The 22,052-nt window shown below is 40.8% G+C and overlaps 1 long non-coding RNA gene across 1 annotated transcript; it reads right to left on the bottom strand.

Moving 5' to 3' along the window:
• Positions 1-4,672: 4,672 nt before the first annotated feature.
• On the bottom strand, positions 4,673-21,442 carry LOC138172803 (uncharacterized). The gene is made up of 3 exons (XR_011171252.1): positions 21,297-21,442; positions 10,777-10,892; positions 4,673-5,718 (listed from the first exon to the last, which is right to left on the bottom strand). It is a non-coding gene; the product is annotated as an uncharacterized lncRNA (long non-coding RNA).
• Positions 21,443-22,052: the final 610 nt, after the last annotated feature.

Below are 22,052 nucleotides of genomic sequence, written 5' to 3'. Positions count from 1 at the left end.
TATTCATTTCAATTCAACTCAGTAAACATTTATTAAGCACCTACTATGTTCAAGGGATTATGTGTAACTCTAGAAATTCAGTCACGGAATAAGATTTTTTATAGCAAAGACAAAAGTCAGGCTGACGGGTGATGGTTCTGGATGCAGTCGATGACCTTGGTGTATTTGATGTCTGATTAAGTTCTAAGCACTCCAATGGTGCCTGTTTCAGACACCTTCATGGACAGTGGAACAAATCGTTGTCATACGTCTATTTGGCCAGGGAAAGTTTTCATATGCTTGGTGTGTACACCCCCCCCTAACTCACCAATGAGTCTGAGGCCCATGTAGCCTCTCTACTGAGATGGTTTACTGGGCTGTGGCCACTGCACGTGCTACAGTTTCTTGGAGCCACGGGTGAGAGTTGAGTGCCAGGTAGATACTGAAAATGGATGAGCAGCTCTAAAAAGGGCTCAGCAAACTTTCATACCAGAGGTAGTCCTCCTGGGATGCCCCATACATCTCAGGGAGTCACTAGAGTTTATTGAGGAGGGAAGTATTGTAATCAGAACTGTACTTCAGGAAAATCACTTTGGTGGCTAAATAGAGGATGAATTGGAAGAGGAAGAGACATGAAGCAGGCAGACTTATCATTAAGCCATTGCAATAGTCCTTGCATGAGGTGATAAGTGTCTGTACCAGAATGGTGGCAATGTCAGAGGAGAGAAGGGGACATATTACAAAGTTGTTGCAAAGGTAAAATTGGCAGGCCTTGGAAAGAGATCTGATATGGGGGGGGGGGGAGGGACCGAAAGATAGTGAGGAGTTGGGGATGACATCTACATCATGATCCTAAGGGACTGAAGGTATAAAGTTGCCTCTCTCTGTGACACTAGAGAAGTCACATAATCTCGTAGGGCTCTATATAACTCTCCACAATGATAATTTGCAAAGATACTGGCCTGCATGGAGAGAGGGCATTTCCTCACAGAGAATTCTGTTCACTAGTGAAATCACAGGTCTCATCCCTATTCTATTTTTTCCCTAAGAAGATTTCACAATGCTTCAGAATTTGGCTCTGAGTCGAATGATCAACCACACCCATGTGTCAAGGCCATGCTGGATTTCTGGCTAGAACTGAGCCAATCTAACCAACCCCACATTCAGAGTGATCTCTGTTAAGAGCGTTAGCTGCCCATGTGTCTGTAGAACTGTGCTAACCTCTGCTCCTAGCAAGTTCATCAGGTACAAGTCCTAGTTCCCCTCTGTGCTCCTGCTCTACTTTTCATTTCCATGTGAGTTTCTCATCAATACCCAAAGATCACTCGTGTTTGAGATATTAGGGCTCAACAGTCATATTACCAACCTGTGCCAGTCCTTTTCTTCAGTCAAGCCCAGCAGTCACAAGTTTGTTGATGGAATCCATCCTAGGTCTTTGGCAGTGATACCATAACATAGGAAAATATCAGCCGATTGGGTTGAGTAGATACTTCAAATAACCAGAAGGCAGATTTGGTTTTAGGAATAAGTAGAAGGGACGGTAGGAGAAAATTACAGTATGCAAAAATATATTAAATAGCGAGTAAGAGCACCAGCTCCAGTGTTGAGAAGACCTGGAGATCGAATCTCGGGCTCAAACACTTAGCACCCACCCAGAAACACCTGGCCGTGTAACCTTGAGCAAGTTACTTAACCCCAATTGCTTAGGGGCGGCCAGGTGGCTCAGCGAGTAAGAGCACTGGCTCCAGTGTCGGGATGATCTGGATCAAATCCGGGCTCAGATACTCAGCACCACACCCAGAAATAACTGGCCGTGTAACCTTGAGCAAGTTACTTAACCCCGATTGCTTTAAATATATATATATATATATATATATACATACATATATATATTAAATATATTTCTTGCTCTTTTTGGTTCCCTTCCTTTCAATTCCTCTTTCTCCCATTTACAAGACTAAGAGGACAATGGATCAAATATGATTATCTCTTCTCTTAGAGACTGGTTTTAAATTGTGAACTCTTTCATTATAAGTTTCCTGTTAGAATTAGGGCAAGTTTTAACATCTGCAAGATTGGAAAAGAGCTCTATGGACAATGGTAGTGGTGACTCCATTCAGAAACTGACTGGTTGTTCCTTAAATCCCTGAAATGAAGACGTTCAGGAGGAGGAATTCTATAGTTAAGGCCTTCCTACTGAGCATTTCTCAAGAAATGTTGAAACTCCCTGGATGTGTGCAAGGGAAGAAAAGGGCAAAGAAATTTCGCAGGGTTCACAGGTGGTGTAGTAGGTGTGTATTCAACAGCCTGGTGGGCTTAATCAGCTGATGAATATAGGACTGCTTTGATGACTTACAGCTTAAAATAGGAGTGATGAATATGGAGCAATCTTTTAAATGTTAATGGAGGCAGTTTTGAAAAAGAAAATTGAGTCCATTGTCTTAAAAAAAAAAACTACCCATTGGTATGAATTTAATATGTATATCTGAGGTTTTCCATTGAAATAATTTTAATTTTTTTTAACCAAACCTTTGATTTCATCATCATAGGGAGCTCCTAGTAAGGAACTTCCTCTACCAATGCAAATGAACACGCTTCCTTCATATTGGATAGAGTAATGAACTTGGAGTCAGGAAAACCTGAAATTGAATGCTCCCTCAGACAGCAGGCTGTTTGACCCTGGGCAAATCATTTAAACTCTCTAGGCCTCAGTTACTCCTCTGCAAAAAAGGAGAGTAGAATCAGAGGACCTCTAAGATCACTGTCGGCTTTAAAGCTATTATTCTAAGGTCTTAGAGGGTTGCCTGGGGTCCTAGAATGTTAAATCACTTGCCCAGGGTCACATGGTATGTCAGAAATGGGATTTAGTTATGGGTCTTCCTGATTCTGAAGCCAGCTCCCTATTCACTACCTCACAATGCCTCTCATCTTTACATCCACAGATCAAAAAATGCCAAAGACCTAGTTTGTATTAGTTTTTTTTTTCACAAGTAGGTGCAGATTGAGGAGGGGGGGAGAACTCTCTCTTCACTTTATTGTAGCTCTTCAAACAGATTCCCATCCTTGTGTTTAAACTCCTTTTCTATAATTCTTCTGCCTTAAATCTGCCAGTTATCCATCAAGTTAATGGATTAAATATCTTTTCTCTCTTTATGTGTTCCCTATCAATTTCTCTTTCTACCATTTACAAAGCTAAAATGCCAGGGAAATCAGTTGCGATTGACTCCTTTCCCAGAGGCTGGGGCTCAAATGTGGGGATTAACTGGAGCCTGATGTTCTCACTCATTCTTCTTGTCACACGGTGGCTGAACGAATATTGAGACTTAGAGTCTACATTTGAGTTCATTTTATCCTCAGTATTTTGTATCTGCAAGCAGAGTATCTGTCGAGTTTGTTTTAATAACAAGGTTCCAGAGGGGAAAATGCCAACTGAATTCATTACTAGAATAGATTGAAACTACACAAGCAAGCTGGAAGGGAAGATGATCCAGAGAAACTTTGTCTTCTAAAACTCAGAGGTAAAACAAAATTGACAATCAATGAAACTCACTCTATCTGTCACTGACAGATAATATCCTCAGGCAGGAGATGTAGAGTGCAGCTTAACCTTTGCACAGGCGACCCTCTATCTCACACTGTCTAGTTAGCCAAGGAAGGGTCACCATAGCCCACCATAGCTCTGTTTTGTTCTTTCTAATAATTTCTCCAGTTTCTGTGCTAGAAAAAAAATAAATACAAGAGCTTAACAGCTGAGGAAAAGGCATCAAACTCCTTTCCCTAGATATCATCTGTAAAGTGGAATATTAAGGGAGTAAAGCTGCCAAGGAAGCCTCTGTGGAGGTTGGAGGGTTGGCTGTGCCACCATTCAATTGGCTGTGGCGCCATCCTTTGTGTCTCCTTGTCCTCATCTATAAAAAAGACTTAGAATTTAAAAGCCTGGGTTTGAACCTTACCTCAGACAACTGAACTGTCTGTGTGACCCTGGACAAGTCAGTCAGCCACTCAGAGTTTCAGTTTTCTTATGAAATGGAGAGGCAGTGTGGTATAATGGAGAGAACTAGCCTGAGGTCAAGTGATGCCTCCCAAATATGCTAGTGTGGTGACCCTGACCAGGCCCACCGCTAAGCTTCTCTGAAGTTTTCTCTGCAGTTCTCTGAAGTTACAGATTACAGAGAACATCTTAGTTTACATTGTTAGAGGAAATTCCTGTCTGAGAGTGACATAACCCAGTGAAATAACAAATCTAGTTGTTTTTAAAATGCAAATAACCTTGGGGCAGCAGGTGGCCACAGTGAATAGAGCACCTGCCCTGGAGTCAGGAGGACCTGAGTTCAAATTTGGCCTTAGACACCTGACACACTTACTAGCCGTGTGAGTTTGGGCAAGTCACTTAACCCCAATTGCCCTGCCCTCCCCCCTCCAAAAAGTAAATACACACACACATATGGAAATAACCTACATCACAGGGTTGTTGTGAAAAATAAATGTGATAATGTGGGGAAAGTCAGTCAACAAGCACTTTCTATGTGTCAGACGCTGTACTAATAATCTCAAGGGATACAAAAAAAAGGCAAAAGATAGTCCCTGCTCTCCCCGAGGTTAGAGTCTCATGGGGGAGACAACATGAAAACAATTCTAGACCAACAAGATGCATACAAGAAAAATCGGAGACAGTCTTGGATGGGAAAATGCTTGGCAAATTTTAAGAGCTGCATAATGTGAACAGTATTATTCCAGCACAGTGGCTGGCTATATAGACATTATTCATCTAAGACCACAAGTGCTGGTGACATAAACCAGTCCCTGCCCTTTGCCTGGTAGGATGGTTTGCCCCAGGTTCATTGTTCTGCAGCTGCCTTGTTATAACTCAATAGGAGAATTGGACTCCCCAGCGTTTCATTTCAACCTAACCTTAGATTCCCAAGAACAAGTTCACTTTGATCCTGATCTAGGGTTCCCAATGCCCTTCAAAAGTAAAGGAAACACGCAATATCCAATATGAATGTAGCGATAGAACATGTTCCCACCGAGTAAAATAACTAGAAATCACACTACACATCACAGAGAAGTGAAACCTAATTCGGTAATCTGCTTTTCCCCTACTAATATAGACAGCTTAGAGAACAATACTTAAGCCAGTTGTTGTTGACTTGTTTCTGTTGTGTCCAACCCTCTGTGATCCCATTTGGGATTTTCTTAGCAGAGATACCAGAGTGGCTTGACATTTTCTTCTCCAACTAATTTTACAGATGAGGAAACTGAGCCAAAGAGCATTAAGTGACTTGCCCAGGGTCATATAGCTAGTAAGTGTACGCAGCAGGATTTGAACTCAGATTGTCCTGACTCGGTAGAGGTAGTACTCTATCTTTTCTTTTTTTTTTTTTTGAGTCAGTGCTCTATCGATCTACTTCACTACCTAGCTGTCCATCCCTAAGCTAGACCCTAGCACATGTTTACTAGCCTGCTAATTAGCTGTTTTACCATTTTACCTCTGAATTAGCATTGATTAAACAACTAAGCATGATCTTCTTATGGTCTCTCTAATTGGAGACTCATTCACGGTTAGAGTGCCTGCTGTGGACTCTGCTTCTGCTAACATTGCCATCACAACTGCTCCAATAGCAGCTCCCAGGCACAACCTGCTTCGCCTGATGCCCAGGTGTTCTCTCTTCATCCTGCAACTCAGATGCGGGAAATGTAGAAAGAGGCCAGATGTAGTTTCAGACCTCACAAGGCCCTCTGCAAAGGAAAAAAGACACATGAGGGTGGAGGTGTCATTCCAGGAAGGCCATACTCATGGCTTCAGGGCCAAGTTGGTGATCTGAAGGGGCTGCCCTCCCCCCACCAAACTCTGCACATAGCCCCGGACTCATCCTCTCCCACTTCAAAGGGAAGAGAATGCCTGAGGGTCAGTTCACCCCTCCACTATATCCAAGGAATTCTGAATCAGCAGCCAATTAAAAAATTTTTCATCATCCTATGGTATAAACCCCTGAGTCACCATGGTCAGCAAGAAGTCACCAGAATATCTGCCATACTCTAAAGAGGGAAAGGAAGTCCCTGCAATTAATTGGAATGTCAACTGAACATGCCCTAAGGGTGGAATCACTAGGGAGTGCTTCATTATTAATATGAAGAGGGTAGTCAAAGACTATTTAGTCATAACCTACAATGCACTTCTTCCTTATGGATGCCTTTAGAAGCCCTAGCTGCTTTCTTCAGCATTTAACTTAGCTGTCACCTCCTACAGGAAGCCTTTCTTAGTCCCTCTTACTTGCTAGTGCCCTCCCCTCCAAAAAAAAATTACTTTGTGTATCTTTTGTACAGAATTATCTGTGTGCCTGTTGTTTCCCTCATAAAATGTAAGCTCCCCAAGGGCAGGAACTGTTTCGTTTTTCATAAGATCCTAAGATTTAAAGCTGAAATCTCTGAAGTCATTGGGTCTGAACCCTTTATTTTACAGTTGAGGAAACTAAGTCCCAGAGACATTAAGTTACTTGGCCAGGGTCACACAGCCATTAAATGTGTGAGGAAGGATTCAGACCCAGGTTATGCCTGCACAGTGCCAAAACAACTAGCTGAAAACTGAAAATTCCAGTCAGTCAACTACATGATAATAAATAGCTGGTGTGACTTTTTGTTTTTCAAGTTGTGTGCAGTTGTGGTTGCAGTTTTAGTACCACATAGGCAGTCTAAAAGGGGGAAGAGTGTTCAAAATGAAGGAAGCTATAAACGACCAAGGACAGAGAGGAAGAAGGAATTTGGGAGGGAAAGGAGTAAGAGAGTAAACAAATAGAATAGTGGAGCAGGCTGGGGTGCTATGGTATTTAAGAAATGAGATTTGTAGGGGCAGCTAGGTGACACAGTGAATAGAGCACTATCCCTGGAGTCAAGAGGACCTGAGTTCAAATTTGGCCTCAGACACTTGACACTTACTAGCCGTGTGACCTTGGGTAAGTAACTTAATCACATTTGCCCTGCCTTCTCCCCTCCAAAAAAAAAGAAAGAAAAGAAATGAGATTTGTCACACTTGGTCAGGTCCAGGTTCCAGCCATCCAGTAATATTGTCAAAATCACTAACAAAGGGCAATACTCCTCAGTGTCAACTTTTATAATTCACACTAGTTCATTTAAGTGGCAGTTTGGCATGAGGTACAGAATACCAGACTTGCATTCAGATCCCACCTAGGACCCTAAATAGCAGTGTGAGCATAGCCAATTCACATGGCCTCAACAGTAGCTGCTCTGCAGTTCATAATCCCAGAGCATTGTCTGGAGCCTGAGAAGTGAAGGGACTTGTCCAGCATGTCACAGCTATCAGGAAGCAGAAACAAGGCTTGAATACAGGGCTTCTTGGTTCTAAGACCAGCACTCTCTCCAACTAATTTTTTTTGGTCTTTTTCATTTAAAAAAAATCTTTTGCATTTATTTACTTTATTTTTAAAACAAACATTTCCATAACACAGTATAATAAAAAGGATGATTACACATGAAACTGCAAATCTATTATGTACAACTTTTTATTCCTTTTAAATATATAATAAAATTATTATGTAAAATTTTTTTCCTTCCCTCCCTGGCCCCTCCTTCCCTAGTCCAAAATGAACCTACAATGTTCAGGATTCATAAGGCAGAAGATCTTAAAGCAGAGGATAAAAGTCTGGCTCTAAGTGAGGAAGGTAACAAGGGGCATTGGCATAATTCTCAAATCTCTTCTGAGAAAAATAAGAGACAGCTAGGTGGCAGTGAATAGAGTGCTGGACCCGGAGTCAAGAAGAATCATCTTCCTGAGTTAAAATCTGACCTCAGAAGCTTACTAGCTGTGTGACCCTGGGAAAGTCACTTAACCTTGTTTGCCTCAGCTTTCTCATCTGTAAAATGGACTGAAGGAAATAGCAAACCACTCCAGTATCTTTGCCAAGGAAAACTCCAAATGGGGTCATGAAGAATCAGACACAACTAAAAATGACTTAACAACACTTATTATTATAATGATGATGATATTAATAATGGGGATAATAATATTAATAACGATCTTTCATTTCTGTAACACTGTATAAAGCCCTTAGCAATAGCAAGAAGAGACCACCATGGCCAGTGTAGGGCCAAGCAGGTTCCAGCAGGAATGTAAAAATGGACAGAATCACCCTAACCAGAAGACTTTTCCAATCCCCTTTTCCTAATTGTTTCTCCTTTGACAGACCTTCCCTGGTTCCCATAAAAATAAAGATAATATGACAGTTGCTGTCCCAGGTTATGAAAAGTAGAGACTCACTCCCTGTTCTACGCTTTGGAAGCAGAGAACAGGAAAACAAACTTGGGGATCCTGCTGCTCAGGGATTTAGAACTGCTCCTCATTTGGGTGCCCCTGTGTGGGGTATAGAGATACTACCCCAAATTGACTACTCGGAGACATCTCAAGGTGAAAGCAGGAAGTTTTATTGAATCTTACAAGAAGCAGGCGGTCTTGTCACTGGGAAGTCCAGAGAAAGGAGGTCAAAGAAGCCAAAGCTGGCTTATATAGCCGAAAACCGGTGAAAACAGCAACCCTCCCCTTCCTCATGTAATCTTTTAAATTGATTGGTTGTTCTGTTAGCATTCCCTTATTTGGCAGGTGGGGTGACAAGCGGATTTCCAGAGTCTTGGTTTCCCCAAGGTCACCTGACTTCTGGCAGCTAGAAACTGAGGCCTAAAGACTTATAGTACTTTAGCAAATAGTCTGCTTGAGAAACCACATTTCATTCTACACACCCCTTTCTGCAGAAGAATGAATGGTCAGGTTTGGGGATAAGTGGAGGGTGTTATCTATTTACCTATAAAAACAAAATTGCTGCTTATATCATCCTTAAAGAACTGTCTTAATCTTCCCTAGGATTATTAAGCATGCTGGTTCTGCCTGGCCCCTTTACCTGGAAATGCAGTAAACTAGAGTTCACAGGGTCATAAAGTAGAGCTATAAGGCACATTCAAGTTAATATAGTCAATTTCCCAGGTGACAAAAGTGAGCTCAGCTCAGAGACTGATTTGCCCAAGTTTATACAGGTCTTAAGAAGAGTCAGTATTAGAACCCAAGTTCTCTGATTTTTTTTTTTTGCACTAGGCCATTCCTACTCAGGGAATTTCTATTCTTTCTTCACAATAAAATTCTCACAGCAATCCTGGTTGCCTACTTGAAGGCAATTGCAAAAGCAAAAAATGTCCACAGGGCATTTGAGAAAAAGACAGGAAGAAGAAATATAAAAGAAGGAAAAGAAAAGCTTATTAATGAAGAAGTCAAAGAATCTTTGCTGATAGTTCCAAAGAGCTGTGAGTGCTTGTGTGGGAGGCAGGAGAAGAAAAAAAGGTAGTGTTGCTCAGTGGGTCTGTGCTTATGCTGGGGCGGGTATCAAGTATGACAGAAGAAAGAAAGAAAAGAATTGAGTGACAAATCCACTGTGTGTGTGTGAGTGTGCATGCATGTCATTAATTATGAGCAATAGAGATGATAAGAGGCCCCAACGCAAGGCTATGTTACTTAATGAAGAATTTTTTTAAACCATTATTAGCTGAAATAATGCTTTGTGAAACTTGCTTTCAGAGTAGGGAAAGGGAGGAAGGGTGTAGACTGACATTCACCACAATTCAGTAAGTGAGATCTGGGAAGACTGAAGAGTGGGTATTCTTTTAATGCTGACAATAGGCCTTTGTAGAATGTGTTGCCTTTGCCCCTATGACAGGGGAAAAAATGGTCTTAAGAACTCCGAAGGGGAATCTTCTGGTGAGCCCTTAAGTGGTTAAGTCATTTTTAAGCATTACTCTGGAAGAATTGGAGTGAACTTTGGGTTTGGAAGTAAATTTACACAAATGGTTTACAAAATATGTTCTGAAGCAGACACCATCCTCTGAGGAATCTCAGTATTAATTTGACCATATATTTCCAAAAGGAGATCCCAAAACATCTATGAAAATCATAGTAAAAATAAAATGCTTTTTGATTTAGAATTGTAGCATCACAGGAAGGACCTTAAAATGTAGTCAAACCCTTATGATCATGGAATCCATAGCTAGAAAAGGTTTTCATTTAACTACTTTTATTAAAATCTTGTAATATGTGATTCACTAGAGGAGAGACAAAAATAAATAAGACATAGTCAAAATGCCTCGTTTTAAATTTATAATCTGTAGGTGGTGATAAGACATACACCCAGTAAAGTATGATACAAATTGCCAGGGATTAGCAAGAGCTGTGAGATCAGATGAAGAAGGCATCACCTCCAAGGAAGAATTCCAGGAGCTGGGTCTGGAAGGATGAGTAGGAAACTGAGAGCCAGTGAGAATTTGTGACAGAAAGGAGTTCAAAGAGGACTGGCAAGGCAGGTGGATAGTTTGTTGAGATCTGATAGACTAAAAGTTTCAGGAAAGGTAAGAGAATAGGGCACTGGTGGTTACAGGCCTAAAGGCTCTGGTGGTTATATTTTCCTTGAGATTTCTCTGGCAGACTACAGCTATAGACAACTTCTGGATAGATGGGAGCTTTAGTAGGGAACTTCTGATTATTTATCAAAATGAGCTAAACAATATAGCTGATCTTACAAGCAAAGGCAGGAAATAGCCAATAGTTCATATTTATATGGCTTATGGTTTGCAAAATACCTTATACATCTTGTCTCATATGGTCCTCACAACAACTGGGTGAGATAGGTTCTATTATCGTCTCTATTTTACTTAGTGGGAAAATGAAGCTGAAAGAGTTTGCATCACTTGCCCAGGATGACCCAGCTAACAACTCTCCAAGGCAGAAATCAAACTCGAGTTTACCTGATTTCAAGTTCAGTTTTCCATCGCAAACAAAGAAACCCTGTACCAGAAGCTTCCAGCAGCTCAGTCATCAGAACATGTAGCAGGCAGGGCAGTCTGGAAGTCTGCAACTAGAGCTGATAATAACAAAAATGACAAAAGGATGAAGACCTTGCTTTCACAAAGGGTCAAGGAAAGAGAAATTTTTTCTTTTGCTTTTTTAGAGGGGGAAGGCAGGGCAAATGGGGTTAAGCAAGTTGCCCAAGGTATCACGGCTAGTAAGTGTCAAGCATCTGAGGCCAGATTTGAACTCAGGTCCTCCTGACTCCAGGGCAGGTGTTCTATTCATTGCACCACCTAGCCACCCCTGGAAAAGGGAACTTTTAAAGTGCTATGCAGAGAATATGTAATATTAGTGCTTTTGCCAGGGATGAATAGCAGTTGCAACTAGGCGGTGTAGTAGATAGAGCACCAGGCCTAGAAGCAGGAAGACCTGAGTTCAAATGTGACCTCGGACATATTAGTTATGTGACATAGCTCGGCAAGTCACTTAATCTATGTTTGCCTTAATCCACTGGAGAAGGAAATGACAAAGCAAACTGCTCCAGTATCTTTGCCAAGAAAACTCCAAAAGGGGTCATGAAGAGTCAGACACAACTGAAAAATGATTAAACAATAGCATGTCTACTATTACGTTACCATAGTAAAAAGATATAGCATAAAAAATGTTGAGGTTTAGAGTTGGGAGAGCTGGTGCAGATGTGGAAAAAACTCCCTTAGATCTTCTCTGTAGCCACTGGGAGCTTTATTGTGTAAAGCAGCATGGGTCTCCTAGCAATAAAACTAAGTGAGACCCCAATATTTGGGGGAGTTATGCTTATACAGAGGTTTTAGAATGGTGATGTGGTTTTAGAGGTTTTTATGGGGGTTAAAAATTAAAGACAGGGCAGGATGAGGGAGACAAAGGGAATTCTTTACGGTTTAAGGATTTAAGGATAGGGCAGAAGGATACAGTTTAAAAATTAAAGGACCCATTCTTTTGGTACAGGTTCAAGATAAGGGGAAAAAGACTTTAGGGAGCCTTCAGGTTCCAGAACAAACTAGGGATTTCACAAAGTACTAGAAAAGCAACTCTTAATCCTTAGGCTACTGTTTGTATCCAGCATCAAGAACGTCACTAGAAAAGACCAGTCATCTATAAAAGCCAATATTATATAGTCACATCACATCTTTAACTTAGAGACAAACAGGTTGTGCAGTGGATGGAGCACCCTACATAGAGTCAGAAAAACGTGAGTTCAAATCCAGCCTCAGACACTTGCTAGCTGTGACCTCCGGCAAGTGATAACTTGTGTCTGCCTCAGGCTTCTCACCTGTAAAATGGAGATGATAAGTTCCCACCTACTAGGGTTGATGTGAGGATAAAATGGGATGATTTTGTAAAGCACTTTGCAAACCTTAAAGTGTATATAAATGCTACTATTATTAATTAATTTACACAATTTCAATTAGAGACAGAGATAGAGAGCAAAGAGACAGTAGTAGAGACAAAGATAGAGAAATACTTATTTAAATAATGCTTATGATTCCCTCCACTCTGCTCAAAGAGTGTTTAACATGGAATAAGTGTGAGATGGGAGATATGAATCAGCTATTCAACTATTCTAAGTTTCATAACTCTCAGAAGGCAAGGATTTCTCCATCTTGAGTGATTCTAACATATAGTATACAAAATCACAAAGAATCACTGAGGAGTGATTTACTGTATTTCCTGCACTCCACCCCTGCTTCAATGCCAGGCACCAGAAGGACCAGACTAGTGTCCAGAGCTGCTGCTGCCCAACCCAGAATCACTCCACCCTCTACAACATTTCAGTTGCCTGGTTCCCAGTACTGAAATAACACACACAGACACACAGACACACAAACACACACAGACACACACACATACCTACACACACACACACACACACATACCATCACTGATCATTCTCTGCCAAACTCCAACCTTGGATTACTCACACCATTTACCTCTTTCACCTCTATATGTGGAGCTGGGAAAAATCACATACTTATGCCTACTGGGTCCATTACAAATCTATGTTACATGATCTCAATTGGGCCCTCACTGAAGCAAAGGCAATACTTTTATTCTTCCCTAATCAGTTCACTATCCCACTCACCACAGCAGATATTTTGAATTTTCTTGACTCTCCTCAACCCCTCTACAACCCCTCCCACAATAAGAGGAGCATCCTCTCAAATCAAGACCTCATCTCTTACTTCAGTGAAAAACCAGAGGTCATTGAACAACTTCTTCTGCTCCCCCATTCCTCATCTTAAATCACTCAGTCATCTACTCCCAACTATCTCTACCTTCATCCCTGCCTCACATGAGGAGATGACCCTTCTCTTTGCCAAGGCAAAGCCCTCAACATGAACCATTGTTCTTATATCATCCCATCTTCTCCAGCAGATTCCCCTCCCCATCATCCCCACTTTCTTTCTAATCTTCAATTTCTCATAATCTACTGGCTCCTTCCCTGCTGTCCTACAAACAACACCCATGTCTCTCCTATCCTTTAAAAAAAAAAACCCTAATTTAATCTGACCATTCCCACTACCCACCACCCTATCTTTCTTGGCTAAACTTGAGAAAGCCAACCTTGAGGTACCTCCATTGCTTCTCCCCTTATTTGATTCTAAACCCTCTGCAATTTAGCTTCTGACCTAATCACTCAAATGAAACAGCTCTCTCCAAAGTTACTAATGATCTCTTGTCTACCTTTTTTTCTTTTTTTTTCTTTTTCTTTTTTGGAGGGGGGAAGGCAGGGCAATTGGAGTTAAGTGAATTGCCCAAGGTCACATGGCTAGAAAGTGTTAAGTGTCTGAGGCTGCATTTGAACTCAGGTCCTCCTGACTCCAGGGCCAGAGTTCTATTCACTGCACCACCTAGCCACCCCTGTCGAGATTTTTTCAATCCTCATTCTTCTTGTCTCCGTAGTCTCTGACACTATCAATTACTTTCTCTTGGATCTTCTCTCCTCTCCAGATTTCTGTGATATTTCTCTCTCCTAGTTCACTTTCTACCTGTCTGGCTGCCTCTTCTTTGTTTCCTTTTCTGGATCTCCATCCATGTCACACTCACCTACTATGGGTATCCCCCAAGACTCTGTCCTGAGCCCTTTTTTCCCTCTATATTATTTCTCTTGGTGAACTTCTCAGTTCTGAAGAGTTCATTTATCATCACTCTTCCGATGACTCCTCGGTTTTTATATCCAACTAGTCTCTCCTGAGCACATTACCAACCGCCTTTTGTACATATTTCAAACTAGATCTCCTGCAAGCTCTTCAAATTCAACATGCCCAAAACAAACTCATTTCCCCCCCAAATTTACTCCTCTTCTCACTTCCCTGTTACTGTCAGGGACACCACCATCATCCCTCCCAGTCATCTAGGCTCACAGCCTCAGTGTCATCCGTGACCTCTCACTACATTCACCCCACAGGTCCAATTTCACAGGTCAAATCTTGTGGTTTCTACCTTCACAGCATCTTTCATATAATATCCCTTTACACACACATGGCCATCAATCCAATACAAGCCCTCACCACCTCATGCCTGGAAAATTGCATTACCGTTCTGTTGGCCTTCTGCCTGCCTCAAGAGTTTCCCACTGTAATCCATCTTCCATTCAACTGACAAAGTGTTCTTCCTAATGCACAGGCCTGATTATGTCTATCATTCCCAGCTTAAGAAATTCCAGTGGCTCCCTAGTATTTCCAAGATCAAAAACAAAATGTTTTGTTTGGCACTTAAAGTACATTACAACAAAGCCTTTTCCTAGCTTTTCCAGTCTTGTAACACTTTACATCCTATACATACTCAACAATTCAACAACACTTACCTTCTTGCTATCTCTTGAGCACAACATTGTGAGGGGTCTCAGAAGCCGTCTAGTTCATCTCCGCCCCTTATTCTACAGATAAGGAAACTGAGGTTCAGGGTAGTACGGTCACATAGGGAGTAACCATGAGGTGCTGAATTTGAAACTGGGTTTTTTGAATTCACAGCCAATATTCTTTCCATTATACCACATTCCTTCCCAAGGTAATATAGCAGGGAAAGAACAGTTTGTTTTTGTTTTGTTTAGTTTTTTAAATTTTCTTTTGTTTTTTTTCAACAAATACCATAAATAAAGTTATTATTATATTGGAAAATTAACTAAAATGGCACACTAGCCATAAGGGGAGGGGGAGTGATATGTCCCAAGCTTAGGTTAAAATTAGAATCTTGTGAAACTGAAATGTGTTATAGACATGGTGGTCTGTGCATGATACCCCCAGCTGGTCATAGAACTTTACTGATGGCAGAAGAAGCTTCTGGAGAGGGGAGGAGGCTATTGCAGAGGTGAGTGAAAGAGTAATTATTTCTGGATCTGTGAAAGTTTCTCCAGAGACCCCAGCTCTTTCAGCAGATAAATGACATCTTTATTGGAGCCAGCAAACTTTAACTCAAACAAGCAGCTAGCTCATAAAGATTTGTGCTCACCAAACCAATATCTTTTCTAAGTCAGTCTGAGATGAAGGCCTCCAATCTGCTCAAGAGGCAGTCTCTCATACACCTGTCAGAATGGACAATTCTGTTATTTCTCTGATTGCCAGATTGCAATGTTGGGTATCCCCCCAGTGTTATGAATTTTTTTTATTAAAAACTTAAAGTAAGAAGAGGCAAGAGAATTAATGATCAGGAAATAATTTGAGAATATGACCCAATAATAAAAACACAGCATCTTTGGGGACCTGGAAAAATTGTGCATTCGAGGATTATTGCTGGATTTATATAATCTGAACCAGAATCATCTGAACAGACCCTGAGGAACAAGGGAGAAGACAGAGTTGTTGAATGACCTCAGGCTCTTTCCAGTAAAGAATGAGATGAGATCCTGATTGAATCTTATTCAGTTCAACTCATTAAGCTCTCACTATGACAAAGCAATACCACCTAGTAGAAGGACTACTAGGCTTTGAAGTCAGAGAACTGGGTTCAAATACCAGCTCCACCACTCATTTATCTGTACAATTTTGGGCAAGGAACTTAACTTCTCTGGTCCTCAGTTTTATCACCTGTAAATTGAGGGGTTGGGCTAGATTATCCCTGAACTTTTTTTTATTTTTTTTTGAAGTGGGAAGGCAAGGCAATTTGGGTTAAGTGACTTGCCCAAGGTCACACAGTTAGTAGGTGTATCAAGTATCTGAGTCTGAATTTGAACTCAGGTCCTCCTGATTCCAGGGCTGGTGTTCTATTCACTGAACCACCTAACTGTCCCCAATCCATGAACTTCTTTCAACTCTAAATCCATAATATGATTTATAAGGCAATATGGTAGGTACTGGGGATACAGTGATAAAAATGAAAGTATTCCTTCCCTCAAGAAACTTATATTCTACTTCATCTTCTTAAGTAGATGGAATGATTTAAAAGATACAAAGAAAGCCCTTTTGCCAAAATTATCCACCTCCCTCCTCAGCCTGTCACTGATAACCTGAAATACCACCATTATAATTTTGTTGTTTAGGCTTAAGAGACTGTCCCCCATAATGCAAATAGCCTAGAAGAAATAATCCATTAGACTATTATCAGTTATGAACTCATTGGATGGTATTCTTTCCAAGCAGGTTTTCATAGAGACATTAGGTGACTGAGTGAAGTTAAGAAAGTGAGATAAAAAGACATAAGGACGTTAAAAATAGGAATACCAATGACAAATGTAGCCTCTTACAATTTGAGGTCAATCCTGGGATTGAACAACATGGCTCCCATTGATTTCTGACACCTGGAAAATATTCTCCTGTGTTCAGGGGTGTACTAGTAAATGTTAACCAACTGATTCTCCAAAAGCACACACACTCTTAAGTTTAATCTGCATAATTCAGATTTTCTCCATTACTTTCTTAGGTCTAGACCAAACATGGCCAACAAGCCTCATGCTGCCCACAATAATCCCAATGGGGCTTAAACTAGATTAAGATGTAATTGGAAAAATAGTTATCACATTAATAAAAATACAATAAAGTATAGGTAACATGACATTTAAAAAAGAAGTGAATATGCAGCCCATAGGGGTCCTTTGGTACTTTTTAGTGACCCCTGTTTCCATCTGAGTTTGACACCACTGGTCTAGACCATCAACCACACAATAAATCAAGCCTTAGTTTGAAGCATTTGTGGATTTCCGAGGTATAAATGCTCACAATGAAAATTTAGCAATCAGTTCTTTAGGGGTAGGAGCTGGTTCCAGCACACCCTGCCTCTGCTTCTGCTATAGAAGTCAGCTACAGGGCTGGTTCTAAGCCTGTCTCTGACATCACGTAGTTTTATGATCTTGGGTAAATGAATGTCTCCTCTTAGGAACTTCAATTTTTTCGTCTATAAAATGAGGGTGTTAGACTAAGTGATCTCAATGATCTCTCCTAGCTCTAAAACCATGATCCTATGATCCTTCCAGCTCTGAATTATTATTAAACTATGAAATTCAGTTGGTCTTTTTTCTATACTTAGTCAAACTCAGTGCAAAATCTATTTTGGTCTCTTGGAATTCTTCAAGGCAAGGAATAACAAATGAAAGGAAGGGATGAGGGGTGAGAGGAAGGGAGCCTGTGGGAATAGGGCCACCTTAAAAAAGATTAAGGTAAAGTAACCAAAAGAACATAGCACCATATTTACAGCAGAAGAGGAAAATAATAATAATTTTGAATTCTTCAAGACAAAAATGATAGGTTTACTCTGAGTGGCAATGGTGAGTGAGTAAGCAATGCCAAGCAATAACATTTGTGAGTGCCAGAAAACACCCAAGTCTTTTATCCTAGCTTTCACTTGTGAGGTTTAAAGGCACAGGTAGAAACTTCTGCTCCTTGCTTGTTCTGAAAGACAGTCAGAATGGAGGGTTTGTATGTTTGGTTGGTGGGTGGGTAGGAGGAGAAAGCTGCTAATTTTAGATCTGTAATTTGTAGCAGTTTATTAATTGGCAGCAGTGTCTGAGCAGCCCTTATTTCTGCCATCCACCAAGAGAGAAAGAAAGACAGAGACAGAGAGATAGAGAGGAGGAAGGAGGGAGAGGGAAAAGAAGAGACAGAAATAAATACATAAAAGGCTTCTGATTTCCTTGGTGGGAGGAATTGCATTTCATACATTTAGAAAATACTGGGAGTAATGGGGCTTTTTATAAATTCCCAAACATGACACTTGGCTGTGAAATTCTGTCACACCACCTCCAGCTCTTCCCCTCCCCCAACAAAAGTCTCCCACAGGCTTTACCACAATCAAGAAAATTTTCTCTCCAGATTAATCCATTCTCTACACAACTGTCAAAGTGGACCATGTCATTCTCCTGCTCAAAAAGCCTCTATGGCTCCCTTGAATAGGTTCCTCTCTTTGGCATTTAAACCCCTTCACAATCTCACTCCAACCTGTCTTTTCAGGCTTTCACATTCCTTCATCTTGTGTATTCTATATTCCATCCAAACCTTTTGCAGTATATACAACTATGTCCTTTGTCTATGCCTTTCCCCTCCTGTGGAAAGCTCTCCCCATTCAGCTCAACTCCTGAAATTTCTAGCTTCACTCAAGGGTCTCCCCCTACAGATGCCTTGCCTAATCTATACCCCCCATACCAGTTATTCATATTCATCTTTACCCCTAGAATAAATTTGTGTTAAATGTGTATCTTTTTTGTATTTATTGACGTGATAGGTGGTACAAATTAGGTGGTCCTAGATATACCTATGATGGTGCTTTCAGAGTAATGTCCATCCTCCCTGGACCATGCCTGCTTTTTATAATCAACAAAGTGTTGAGGGCTGGCACATAATTAATGAATTAATTAACCAACCAGCTAGGGATGTAAATGTATAATTTGGGCCACCTGCTCCATGGCTATGTCAGGGTGGTGAGGTCTGCTACAACTATTCACAAAGGCTGCAGCCTTCCTCACTACTCACCAGATGGTGATCCAACTACACATGCGTAACCTGCTCCCTGTTGGCCCTAGAATTCTTTGTAGATCTAGAATGTAGAATATGATCCAAAATTCCCCAAATAGGGAATCTCCTTTCTGCTCTGAGTCTCCATTTCCTCCATTTGGAATCTCCCCTTCTTAGTCACAACCTAAGTCTTCATAGGCATTGACAAATTTACCTTTTTTCTCTTGGCTATTAGACTTATTGAAACACAGCAAGATAACTATGAAATGGTAGCATAGCAAGGCAATCCAAACTGGTAAAGAAGCTTCTGAATAGCTAACATCAATGAAATTGCTGTGTATAATCTATTCCCACCCCCTCACCCCACCCTCAATCTCCTTCCAACTGATAGAATTGGGAAAGAATAAAGGTAAGGAATTGTGGCAGCTAAGTGGCACAGTGGATAGGGCACTGGGCTTAGAATAAGGAAGATTCATCTTTGTGAGTTCAGATCTGGTTTCAGACACTGTGTAACCTTGAACAAATCATTTAACCCTGTTTGCCTCAGTTTCCTCATCTGTAAGAAGCTGGAGAAGGAAATGGCAAACCACTACAGTATCTTTACCAAGAAAACTCCAAATGGGGTCATGAAGAGTTGGATGCATTGACTGAACAACACAAAAAGGAATTGTGGGGTTTGCTTACCAAGCACTTGGGGGGAAAGGGGTAAAAAGACTTGGGGTGTGGCATTGTCTCCAACTCAGTCTCATAAAAGCTGTAAAGTCAATCCAGACCAGTTTTGCTCCTCTCCATTTGGGTGGCCAGTCTGATCCAGTCTTGCTTCAATACCTTCTGGTGCTTTCAACTTTCCTTTTGCTTACTCTAAGTCCACAGTCATATAGCTCCCCCACTCCAAGATTTCCAGGAACAGTTCTGACTCTCACTTTGATTGTCCCACTCAACCACAGGGGGAGGGCAAGCAAGGCACCTGCTCAGCTACAATTGATAGGAAAGAATACCTCAAACAGGGCATATATAAGCATCTCTTTTCTGCTCTAAGCTTATAAAATCCATCACAGAAAGTCTCTTCAGGGCAAAGGAAACAGAAACTAGAAGACTATGGGACATATACTCCTGCATATATTTCCTAGCTTCATAGGACTATAGATTTGGAGCTGGAAGGGACCTCAGAGTCCACTGAGTCCAACTCTTTCTCTGTATAGGTGAGGAAACTGATGCCCAGGAGAGTAAAGTAATTGACCCCAGGTCACACAGCTAGTGTGTGAACCTAGGGATTCTTAACAGCAAGTCCATTTCCTGATCCACTACATCAGATGTGTCAAACAACCCAAACCATGGGTAGCATTTAGCCCAGTGCTACCAAGTGTGGTCTGAACCAGATAAAAATATAATTGGGAAATATTAAGCAAAATAAAAATACAAAAAATAATCCCAAGGATAATATTACAATTTAAAACTAAACCAATGTTTGCTCTGCAGGGATCCTTTTGGATGGATTAGTGGAACCCCATTTCTATTAGAATTACTTCCTCACTGATCCAGTGCCCCCTCTTCCAGAAGGCATTAAAAATACCTGTTATACTCATCCAGGTATATATTGTTCACTCCCCATAGAAAGTAAGTATCTTGAGGACAGGGACTCTTTTCATTTTTATCTATATATCAATGTCTAGTACCCTGCCTGCACATATAGCTGAAACTTATTGAATTGCATTGGACTGAATCGAATTATGTGTCCATTGACCTATAGTGAATAACCATCAATTCTGGATAAAGGAAAAATGATATTCAAGGAATCAACCTTAGAATCTAATAGTCTCCTCATGGAAATTAGATTAGAAGAATCAAATTGTGAACTAGGGAAAGTTTTATACCTTATTTGCAAGGCTGAGATACACAAGCATATGTGTATATGATCTAGTCAGCAAGGGTGGGGAACCTGTAGCCTCAAGGCCACACCTGGCCCTCTAGGTCCTCAAGTGTGGCCCATTGACTGTGAAATTTGAATTCTGTCAAAGGGCTGCACTGGAAGACCTAGAGGACCAGATGTGACCTCGAGGCCGCAGGTTCCCCACCCCTGGTCTAGTGTAAAAAGCAATACTGGTATGAAGATCTGGATTCAAGTTCCCATCCTACCTGTAACTAGCTGTGTAATATTAAATCAGTAAACCTCTCTTAGACTCCCTCTTCTTTTTTGTAAAATGAGCTTACTTATAATTGTTCTGGCTAACTCACAGAGCTTTTGTGAGATTATAGGAAAGAGCTTTGGACACTGTAGAGCTGACACATTGTACAAATGTGAAGGATTCTTATTCATCCATGGTGTATACAGAATAGCCCTCTCCTATTGGCTCCACTCTAAAACTACAGGAACTAAAGGAGATTGTAGATTTAGCAGAGGATGAGATCACTGCAATCCAAGGGTGGAAAAGTAGCACTACAAACTTGCTGTGCTTTCAGAAGTGACACCAATCATCTCATCTTGTTTGCCCCTCCCTTCCAAAAGCCACAATCCTCCCCCCCCCCAACCTTGTAGGAGTGGGAAGACAAGTTCTTACCAATATGGGCATGTTTCTTCTCTTCCCATTAATTGAATATTCACCCTTTTTTCCGGACAAGTAAAGCCTTTTGTGGGTAAGGACGCCAAGATAGGGATTGCCAGTTGGAGCACTAGCCAATGTTGAGGAGGAATTACTATAATGCTATGTAGGGTTCTAATCAGCTCCCCACACATAACACACACGCCCTTTAAGTTGGCTTAGAATATTCAAACTACCTTTCATGTCAACATCTTAATTAATACATGTATACTAAATAAGACCTCTAAAAGTTGGGTTGTAAAAAAGGTAGGTGTAAAACTGTTGTACTTCCTTTACTAAATACAGTTCTTTCCTCCCAGCTACCAAGAAATATCCTTTTTTTAACTTTTCATAAGTTTTGTCAGTATTATTGATTTTTATATCACAGTTATTACTAGTTCTGACCTAATCATCAGCATTGAATTACCTCTCCCTTGCAACCAAGAAAAACAGTTGAACAAAACTAACTGATACAATGACCATGTCAGAAAGTGTATACCGTTCTGTACCTGTAGTCCCCCTCCCACTCTTATATTTCATTATCTCTTTTCCATGACCAAAATTAGTCTTAAAGTCATAGAGCTAGAAGGAACCTCAGAGATCATCTGAGGGTCACACAGTTTCTTAGCTGGAATTTGAACCATCATTGTTTATTTTTTCTTCTTTCTGGATTTACTTATTCAGTTAACAGACCTTGAAAGTTTGATATAAAAATTGTGGAGAAAGGGGAGAGAG

The sequence above is a fragment of the Petaurus breviceps genome, unplaced genomic scaffold (assembly GCF_028583685.1).
Source record: "Petaurus breviceps papuanus isolate PSGF00001 unplaced genomic scaffold, PetGlider_PUasm1.0 551, whole genome shotgun sequence".
Classification (NCBI taxonomy): Eukaryota; Metazoa; Chordata; class Mammalia; order Diprotodontia; family Petauridae; genus Petaurus; species Petaurus breviceps.
Note: the sequence above shows the minus strand (reverse complement) of the source record. Positions and strands in the feature narration are given on the sequence as shown.